Source organism: Callorhinus ursinus, unplaced genomic scaffold, assembly GCF_003265705.2.
Source record: "Callorhinus ursinus isolate GAN/ISIS: 27379988/994484 unplaced genomic scaffold, GSC_fseal_2.0 scaffold7, whole genome shotgun sequence".
Classification (NCBI taxonomy): domain Eukaryota; kingdom Metazoa; phylum Chordata; class Mammalia; order Carnivora; family Otariidae; genus Callorhinus; species Callorhinus ursinus.
In genome coordinates, this window is record NW_027397069.1 from 18,096,959 (window position 1) to 18,107,906 (window position 10,948).

General features: G+C 32.3%; 1 pseudogene; it reads left to right on the forward strand.

Moving 5' to 3' along the window:
* Positions 1-9,595: 9,595 nt before the first annotated feature.
* LOC112826679 (serine/arginine-rich splicing factor 3 pseudogene) lies at positions 9,596-10,308 on the forward strand (annotated as a pseudogene).
* The last annotated feature ends 640 nt before the right edge of the window (positions 10,309-10,948 follow it).

Below are 10,948 nucleotides of genomic sequence, written 5' to 3' on the forward strand. Positions count from 1 at the left end.
TGAGGTGCCTGGGTGGCTCAGTCAGTTAAGCATCCAACTCTTGATTTCAACTCAGGTCCTGATCTCAGAGTCCTGAGATTGAGCCACATGTCAGGCTCTGGTCTCAGCACTGAGTCTGCTTGAGACTCTCTCTCTCCCCCTCTGTCCCTGCCCCACTCATGCTCTCTCTCCCACTTTTTCTAAAATAAATAAATAAAATATTAAAAAAAGAAAAAGAATACTAGGTATAGAAAAGGCAAGAATTTTCTTCTCCATGCATAAAGAGAAAGCACAGCAAAATCACCTCAGCAAAATACGCTCAAGATTTAAGAAAATGCTACACCTAGACCCACAATAAATCAAAAAAATATTTCTTTTCTCAAGATTTTTAACATAGAAAGAGTAGAAGAAGAACATATCCAGGACTGTCAGCTAAAATTTCTACTATGGCATCACATATGATCAGAGACAAATTTTTGTTTTATTTTTTGGTTTGTTTATTTAGGTATATATAATTTACAACTAAGCTTACTGAAATATATTTACTGAATTTTCTTAAATCCAGTAAGAGAAACCTAATTCTTATAAATATTTTAAATTTGTCCATGACTTCTCAATAGCATAATTATTCCATGTATTAATGAAAGCAACTCTAACTTATTAAATGGAATATCTTGTAACTACTAACATAGTTGTTTAAGATTATAGAGTACAATTGAAATCTTTAGTTCTGTAATATTAATTTTAAATAGTGAAAAATTGAAATCCATGCTTTTTTAAAAAATTTACTTAAAATCAACTGATTAACAGATAGTATATTATTAGTTTCAGAGACAGAGTTTAGTGATTCATCAGTTGCATATAACACCCAGTGCTCATTCCGTCAAGTGCCCTCCTCAATGCCCTTCACACAGTTACCCCATCCCCCACCTACCACCCTCCCACAGCCCTCAGTTTGTTTCCTATAGCTAAGAGTCACCTACGGTTTGTCTCCCTCTCTGATTTCGTCTTATTTTATTTTTCCCTCCCTTCCCCTATGTTCATCCATTTTGTGAAATCCATGCTTTTATTAAAATTAAGTATTCAAAATGTCAGGAAGCAGTTAAGTGTATCTAGATCTATATCATCTGGGTAGTAAAAGTATATACCTTTTGCATGAGCACATTTGAAATCAAAACAAATTTGTAAGTAATAAAAAACTGTCTTAAAAATTTCTGACTGAATTTTTAATCAACTATGAAATATTTCCCTTAATAGAGTTTCAGTGTAAAATTAGTGTACTGAAGTATGTTCAAATTTTTTATTATTTGAAATATATACTTTTTAAAGTTTTAACTCAATTTTTTTTCAGTGAAATGCAGCAAATTTTTCAAAGTGATTTAAACTTTTAAGGTAAATTGGTTGGAATATCCAGAGGAAAGTAACTGTATCTTGAGTGTATGTGACTAATGGTTATATTTTCAACTCATAAATCTGTAGGTAAAATTTAGTCATTTACTAACACTCTGATTTACAGCATATATGGATTTTTCTTTGAAGCAAGAAGTCAGAATTACATTGGGGCAAGTAGCTACAAATAAAATATGATGACCTTCAAAAATGAAGATGACACTTCTGACATTCCTTGAATTGAATGAAACATTGAGTGATTTTTTTTCTGTAAATTAGATTGTTAGGCTTTAAATTATCTAGTTTCTTGTTCTGTATTCTGAGCTAGCTGTGATTTTTTTCACTCTTTCTCTATGGGCTACAGACAATATTTAAAATTTTAGTTAGTGAATTTTTACATTTCAAAACATTTCATATATATAAATAGTGAGGTATTAAAATATTAGTAAGCTTGAGTAAATATGAATGCAATGATATTCAAATGCATTTGGATAATGATGTATTATAAAAGTATAAATAGGTTTAGATATTTTAATAATTATTAATAATAACTTTGACTATTAAAATATAGATGCATTACGTGATTTTCCCAAAGGAATTTGAATATATAATACTTAAATTTAGAAGGGAATTGTGTTCCATGGAATTACATTTTTAGGAATTCTGATTTATTCAAACATAATTAATAAACCTGGTCTTAGCCATACTTTCTATGAAGTTTTAATGAGTTGAGAAAGGTACTGCAATCCAGTTAAAAGTTACCAAAATTCTACACAAGAAACATTTTTTTCCCAACACTAACAATTATATTTCAGACACTGAAAATGTCATTTTTTTCCTTTTTCAAGTTTTTATTTAAATTCCAGTTAATTAACATACAGTGTAATATCAGTTTCAGGTGTACGATTTAGTGATTCAACACTTCCATACAATACCCGGTGCTCACCACAACAAGTAGACTCCTTAATCCCCATCACCTATTTCACCCATCCCTCTGCCCACCTTTCCTCTGGTAACCCTCAGTTTGTTCTCTATAGTCAAGAGTCTGTTTTTTGACTTGCTTCTCTCTCTTTTTTTTTCCTATGATCATTTGTTTTGTTTATTAAGTGCCACATATGAGTGAAATCATATGGTAATTTAATATTTTCCCCACAACTTAAACAGAATTATGAAAAAATTAAGTTAAATTCAAAATGTGCTAGTGTTAGGAAACATCTTTCTTGCCAAAACTGTGTCTTAAGCTGCAAATGCCTTAATGTTTTTATTATTCTTGGAAAAAATACGTTTATTGTCTCTTCTTTAATTTTTATTTATTTATTTATTTTTCTTCTTTAATTTTTAGATACTACCCAATGAATAATGTGAGAAACCATCAAATGAACACAATTATCAAATGCAATTGTGTGGGTTTTTTTTTTTAATTTTTATTTATTTATTTCAGAGAGAGCACAAGTAGGGGGAGCAGGACAGGGAGAAGCAGGCTCCCCACTGAGCAGGGAGCCCGATCCCAGGACTCTGGGATCATGACCTGAGCCGAAGGCAGACGCTTAAATGACTGAGCCACCCAGGCACCCCCAAATGCAATTGTTTTTAACATTCAGAAAAAATCTATACAGTAATTATTTTAATAAGAACACCAAACTATTGATAATAGTTTCTTTGGGTGGTGGCTATGATTTAATTAAATATCTAGTGTATAATGTTAACTTAGTCAAAATCCTCTTAATTCAATGGGGATTATCTGCAGCAGGCAGTGTGAGGCTCTTGTTACTTTGTTGTTGTTAAAAGCTCTATATTCTTTTCCAATTCTTATTGTTCTCCCCTCATAAGAACTTTAGATAAAATTTGTATTTTTCACAGATACTTAATTATATTTTACACAAAGTCATTGGGTTATACATCTTACCATTCTCAGCTAGCCGTTTATAAGAACGTCTATGTAGTAGCTCGAACTATATCTAATTTGTTGTTTCCAGTTGCGAAATTTTTCACAGTATATATCAAACACATTTTGTTATTATGCCCATCCAGTGATAGGTTTCCAGGGTACTCATCTACCTTCAACCAAAAGCAATAATAATATGAATATCTTTGCAGATACCCTACCAATGAAATGTGTAAGAATTACACTAGGAAGTATGTCCAGGAGTAAGAATACTGAGTTATAAAGCACATACTTTTCTATTTTGACAATGCAACATCAGAAAATTATTATTTTAGCTTGCACTCCCTTCCATGAATGTTTCTATATCTCCACATTCTTGTCAACACTTGGTATTATACAGGTGTCTAATATTTGCCGTACTGTTGAATGGATTTAATTGCTATTTTGATTTGATTCTTATTATTTTTCAATATCAGTTTGAACATCTTTGTATATACTTGTCAGGAATTGGCTTTTTCTGTCTATAATCTACTTTATCTTAATTCTTAGGCAATTTTCCCTACAGGTTCTGGTGTTTTTATTGTTATAGGCAAGAATTTGCTGAATATTTCAAATATTAATTCCTTCTTAGTCTAGAATTACCTCAGTATAATATCTAAGCTTTTACAAAATAGCTAATTTTGTCTAAGGTGTTTTTTTGTTGTTGTTGTTGTTAATTAGAATTTTTTATTTATTTGTTGGTTGGTTGGTTGGTTTGTTGATCAGAACATTTAAACTCACCATAATCAGTTCCATCATTATTTTTTTATGCTTTTTGGGAATTGCGTATGAATTTACTCTTCCATTTTATATCATTTTTTCTATGGATATTTTGTAGAACACATCTCAATTTGAATATGTCTAACGTTTTATCATATTATTCAATATGGCAGGTATACCACAGAAATAAGGTTGTGGCCTTCTTAGCCCATTGTATCAAGAAGCAGATGATGGCAACCATTGCTATGTACTTTAATCACCTGGTATGATGATAGCCCTCTGGTTTCTTCATTGTAAGACAATTATTTTCTCCTTTTAAATTAATAATTGCATTGTGGGAAGAATTTATTATTATTTATTTATTTTCTTTATTCATATTGTAGAAAACAAGGAATCATCAGAATAATGAAATTGTTTAACATTAAGAAGTTAAAAAATATACAGTAAAAATGAAATAAAGAAGGGAACAGAATACATTCAGGGATGAAAAGAAAAGTTTAAAAACTTTAAAGAATTTATAATTAACTTCCTCAAATGTTGTGCCTATGTGAAATAATAACAGAATTCTATAAAAATAGCACAAGCAAGCAATGAGTTCTTAAAAATTTAACATACTATATACATATATATGTTTTTTTAATCATAAAGCTTGAAGATAGAAAGAATGAGAGACAGAGACCAAGAGAGAAAGAAATGGGAAGATAAAAAGGAATATTCAGCCTTACAAACATTAAAATAACCAAAGTTAAAATAATAAAATAATGTCTGTGGTTCATGAAAAAATAGTTTAATAAGGATAGCTTAGACACAGTATATGTGTGTATGTACATCGTATTCATTTATACACATATATTGACTTGATATGTGACAAATAAGAAACCACAAATAATGTATAAAATGACAGTTTACCAGATTACCCAATAGTAAATGCAACTAAATGTAACGCATGATCTGATATTTTCACTCAGTTTTATTGATGATTCTTGCCTAAATAATACGGCAACTTAATTCCATGATTTCTTATACAATTAGTTGATTTTTCTATTGTAAGGGAGTTCTTTTCCTGCTACACCATTTATTTTGGTATTTATGTATGCTATATGCATTTCTTTAGTTATAGCAGTGTGGTTAGTGGTTTTTTATTTTATTCACTGTTTATATCCTTTTCTACCACCGGTCCTTTACACATGTCCCCATTGTTGTTTGATGACTACTTTATTTTCTGCCACCACAAAATGTGTCAAGCTCATTTTGTACCTATATTGTCCATACATGGAGGCAATCATTTCTCCAAGGAACACTGGTTCCTTTTTGTGAAGAATAATATTTGCATAAAATAGTATTTGAATCCAGAGCTGGAATGATAATTGTGCTCATTTCTTCTGGGGTGTCATTGCTTGTCAAACCTCTCAGTGGTGTGAAAAATTAGGAAGGAGATGCATGAATTCTCAGATCATACATACATGTATACATAAGTATGTGTGACATATATACAAATAAATATATATCTATATGTCTATACATAAAGTCATGAGTCATGATTTCAAGCGAGTTCCCTTTTTTCTGTATTTCCCCTCCCTGTCAGTGAAAATACCATTACCTAAAATATTTTTACTTATTTGCCAGTCCACAATACATAAGTAGTATATTCTGGTTTCAAAATTGCTAGACTATGGCTATATAAAAAAGAAAACAAAATCCTATGAATTAGAGCTTATATTGTATATTTTTTATTCAGCCTGAGGGTATATAGATTAAATACTGAACACAAATTATAGTTTGTTACTTTCCCTTGCCTATCTGTCCTTCACTGTTGTTACATAATTCAATTAAAGTATGTTTTAGTTCCTTCGTTCGCTTTTGTCTTTCATTTTAAGTATCATTTCCCCACTGTTGTTTATTATAATTGCTTTCTTTGGGTATGTGAAACATTATCATGGTTCCAAAAGTCAGAAATGTGCAAAAAGAAACAGAAAAGTGATTTCACTCCATTGTATTGCTACCCTCTTCATGCAGTTCCCATCCATCTTCTCTAGGTAACCAAGCTCTCTGTGTTATGGTGTATCATTTATTGTTTCCTTTTTGCAATATTCAAATACATGTATATTTTACTGTTTTCCCTCCCCCCCTTTTTTTTACACAAAATGCACTGACAAGTGGCATTTTTTCAAAAAGGATAGAAAGTAGAGAGGGATTGGGTTAAGAATGACTATGTTTTCGGGGCGCCTGGGTGGCTCAGTTGGTTAAGCGACTGCCTTCGGCTCAGGTCATGATCCTGGAGTCCCGGGATCGAGTCCCACGTCAGGCTCCCTGCTCAGCGGGGAGTCTCCTTCTCCCTCTGACCTTCTTCCCTCTCGTGCTCTCTATCTCTCATTCTCTCTCTCTCCCTCTCAAATAAATAAATAAAATCTTTAAAAAAAAAAAAAGAATGACTATGTTTTCAAAGCAGATCAGAAAATGTTTTTATGTCAAAGTAATATTTTTACTGAGAAACGAGATAAAACAGGAAGTCCTGTGAAGTACCAGATTTTCTATCTCTTGAATATTGATATTTGTCTTCATGTTCTGGATATGCAATTTTTATATGTCTTGTGGATTGTTTTGTCTTCATAATATTATCCTGACATCTCAGAACATAATATACTCATATTTATTACTTAGTGAATATAAATGCGTAAAATAAATACTATTCCATAGAAAAGATGATCTGATCAGATCATTTTTTGATGTTGCAAATCATAGAACTATGTAATGTAAAGTTGACATCTATTTCATATTTGCTATCATTATATTATACTCGAGTATATATTTTAGTGATGTGTGGAATTCAACTTCTTTTTCTGTCTGATAAGTAGAAATGTAAATTTTAGTAATATGAAACAAAGAGACCTGGTAAAACAGTCATCAAATGTATATCATTGTTAAGTGATTTTATGTGATAAACAATATAGCTGAATGTTAAAAAAAATGGGAATAATGTAAACCAAGAAAATGAAATACGATTGAAGATATGAAAATGAGTTAAAATGATATTTATTACCTAATTTTAAAGTCTTAATATACATCTATACATCTACCTCTCTCTCACTCTATCTCTTTATAAAGCTATACAAACAAGAGTTCATACTGATTATCTCTAATATATTTAATATATCTTAGACACTATATAGTTATTTGCTCAATCCTAGAATACACATAAAACAATTTTAAAATTATTAAATCACACTCTGAGTAACAAATCTACTGACTGAAGTACAATATTTCTTTACTGTTCTTTTTGGCTTTAGCCTTACATTAGATGGTCAAAATGTTGCATTTAAGAGTTACCGAAGTTCATCCTTCCTTCTTGCCTCTGTGTGGTATGGTTATGTTATTCATTTGAAATTGAGGGATTCATTTAGTTCTATTTCTATTCCATTTTGAGTTTTCTTTCCCTCTTTGATTTTATTCTTTAATATGTGAAACATAAATATGGCTCCAACAGATCTGTATAAAATGACATATTTGGAAAATCATTGTCTCCATTTCTTTTGTTTCATTTTATTAATGAGGTACAATCCACATGCTATAAAATTCATCTTTTTTAAAAAGTGTACAGCTCAGTGGTTTTGAATATATTTACCATATTTCATTTTCCCATTCGTTCCATCCTGTCCCCAACCACACCCAATCTTAAACAGTTAATAAATTATTTAACTTTAATTCTATACAAGGTATTGTGTCTTATACTTTATAAATATTACCTCATATATATTTATATAAATTATATAAAATATAAACTTTGTTTATGGATGAGGATACTAAAACGTAGAGGAAAAATGTGACTTTTACAATATCATAATTCCGTGTTTATAAATTGAGTTTAGAACCCAGATCCTCTGAGGCCAAGATCCATGTACTTACTAACTCCAAAATGCCTCCTCTACTGTTATAATCCTGGTACAGATACCACAACACCTCATCTGGATTTTTGCAAAAGCATCGAATTGGTATCATTGCCCTTCCTTGCCTATGTCTGTTCTTGGCAATGCAACCACAATGATCCACTGAAACACTGAGGTTAGATCATGTCTCTTCTTTGCTTGAATTTGTATAAATTTTACCCTTTAAAAGAGAGTAAAAGCCTAAGTACTTAAATGGCCTAAAGTTTCAGTATGATTTTCCTACCTGCATTTTTACGGTTTCATCTTCTAACACTCTATGTGATGCACCAGCCACGCTAGAGTCCTTGCAGACAACAAATAGTTTCTCTCCTTTAAAGCTATTATTATTATTACTATTATTATCAGTTTTATGTTCACCTTTCTCAAAGTCCTTACTGTTCTCCACTCTCTTTCCATATTTGTTACCTTATCAGGGAGTCATTTTTCTGACCACAATCCACTTTCGCCTTGCCCCAGCATTTCATATCATCTCCCTTAGTTTTTTTTTCCTTGTAGCACTTATTACTGGTGTCATAGGTTAAAAGTCTTATCATTCGGGCGCCTGGGTGGCTCAGTTGGTTGAGCGACTGCCTTCGGCTCAGGTCATGATCCCAGAGTCCCGGGATCGAGTCCCGCAGCGGGCTCCCCGCTCGGCGGGGAGTCTGCTTCTCCCTCTGACCCTCCCCCCTCTCGTGCGCTCTCTCTCTCACTCTCTCTCTCAAATAAATAAATAAAATATTTTTCAAAAAAGTCTTATCATTCTTCTGTCTCCATTAGAATGACAGCAGGGAATAGGATGGTTTTGTTCCCTTCGTGATTCCCATAATTCTCAGCACCCATAATATATATTCCTCCAACAAAATAAAAGATTGAGTTTTTATAGACCAAAGATGATGGTGTGCTATAATATGTGGAGTGGATTTAGTTTGATTGGCTACTCCAAAAGTATCATAGAAAAGAAGTAAACTAAATGAAGATATAGTATACTAACATCTGCTATTGAATTGATTCTAATTATACTAACGAATCTTGATATTGCCATTTTCTATCATACAGATAATTATATAGTAGCTTATTTGCATGTGAATATATATGGCTATAAGTTAATGCAATTAAGAAAATGAAGAATCACTTCATGTAAATTATTGTGACCAATTAATTATATAAGATTTTAATTTGAAAAATTTCTAAATTCTATAAACTTCCTTAAAATTAGTTTAATGCAGTAAAAATGAAGAAAATACAGCAATTTGTTGCTGGATGTCTAGTTCTGAATTATAGACATTCATTGCATGAACAGCTTTAGCTAACTATGGACTAATGAGGATCTTTTGGAAAACAGAAACTGCTAAATATTCAGAAGTTATTTGTTCACCTCTAACTTAAAGGTAAAATTGAAAGAAAAGATATTTAATGGACTCTGACAAGTATTTAGAATAAAAACATGTTAAAAATTACATTGCAACCATTAAATTCTTATCACTAATGAAATAAATGTAAATTTTTCTTTATTCCTTTTGACTGATAAAAGGAACAGTAAACACCTTTTATATAAATCTACCTGACTCTACGCAAATGATGAATCATGGAACACTACATCAAAAACTAATGATGTCCGCCATTTTGTGGACGCCAGGTCAGTGAGAGCATCTCTGGGAGTTGGTCGGGGAGGGGAGCAGGAAGCGGGAAGACCCATCTGAGGGTGTGTGGATTTGAGCGTCCGCTTTCCAACCCAAGATCTCAAAATGTATAGTGATTCCTATCCATTGGACTGTAAGGTTTATGTAGGTAATCTTGGAAACAATGGTAACAAGAATGAATTGGAACCAGCTTTTGGTTATTGTGGACCACTCTGAAGTGTGTGTGTTGCTAGAAACCCTCCCGGTTTTGCTTTTGTTGAATTTGAAGATCCCCGAGATGCAGCCGATGCTTTTCGAGAACTAGATGGGAAAACATTATGTGGCCGCTGAGGAATAGTGGAACTCTCGAATGGTGAAAAGAGAAGTCGAAATCGTGGCCCACCACCATCTTGGGGTCGTTGCCCTCGAGATGATTATCGGAGGAGTCCTCCACCTCAACCTCAGATCTCCAAGACAGAGAAGCTTCTCCCCCAGCCAGAGCAGGTCCCTTTCCAGAGATAGGAGGAGAGAGAGATCACTGTCTCGGGAGAGAAATCACAAGCCTTCCCGATCTTTCTCTAGGTCTCGTAGCCGATCTAGGTCAAATGAAAGGAAATAGAAGACCAGTTTGCAAGAGGAGTGGTGTACAGGAAATAACTTTAATTGACAGGAGTATGTACAGAAAATTCAAGTTTTGTTTGAGATTTCATAAGCTTGATGCATTCTTAAGATGTTTTAACTGTTCACATTTGTTTGTCTCTTGGAACAGTGACACATAAAGATGTAATTCTCTATGATTTGAATGGATCATATGAGGCATGTAATATCAAGAATTGTTACTTCACAATGTTCCCTTAAGCAAAATTGAATTTGCTTTGAATTTTAGTCTCACATAGACTGATAATAAACCTCTAACTCCTGCCCCCCCAAAAAACACAAAATCTAATGATATAATGTATGATGATTAACATAACATAATAAAATTAAATTAAAAAAAAAATCACCTAAATGAATAAATAATAACATGAATATAAAAAAAACAACAAAAAAAAACCCTACCTGACTCTTGATTTGAAAAATTTCTCATTCGTTGGAACTGATCTTTGCTAGTGTATAGTGAATAAGGAAAGCCTGATATCTTCCTTTCTTTGCTTCCTTTAAAAAAAAATTATACTTTTCCAATGAAGCATTTTAGAATACATGGGGAAAAAACTCAAGGATAATGATGAGTATGTTTATTTTGTTGTCTACTTTAATGAGATGGTGTGTTTTCTTAAGTCAATAGACTTGCAGATTGGAAAAAAGTCAAAGGACTGGTAAAAGGAAAGTAAGGGGAAAAAAATCCCATAATTTTGGGCATTTTAAGATTCTATTCCACCTGAAGTTGTGATGTC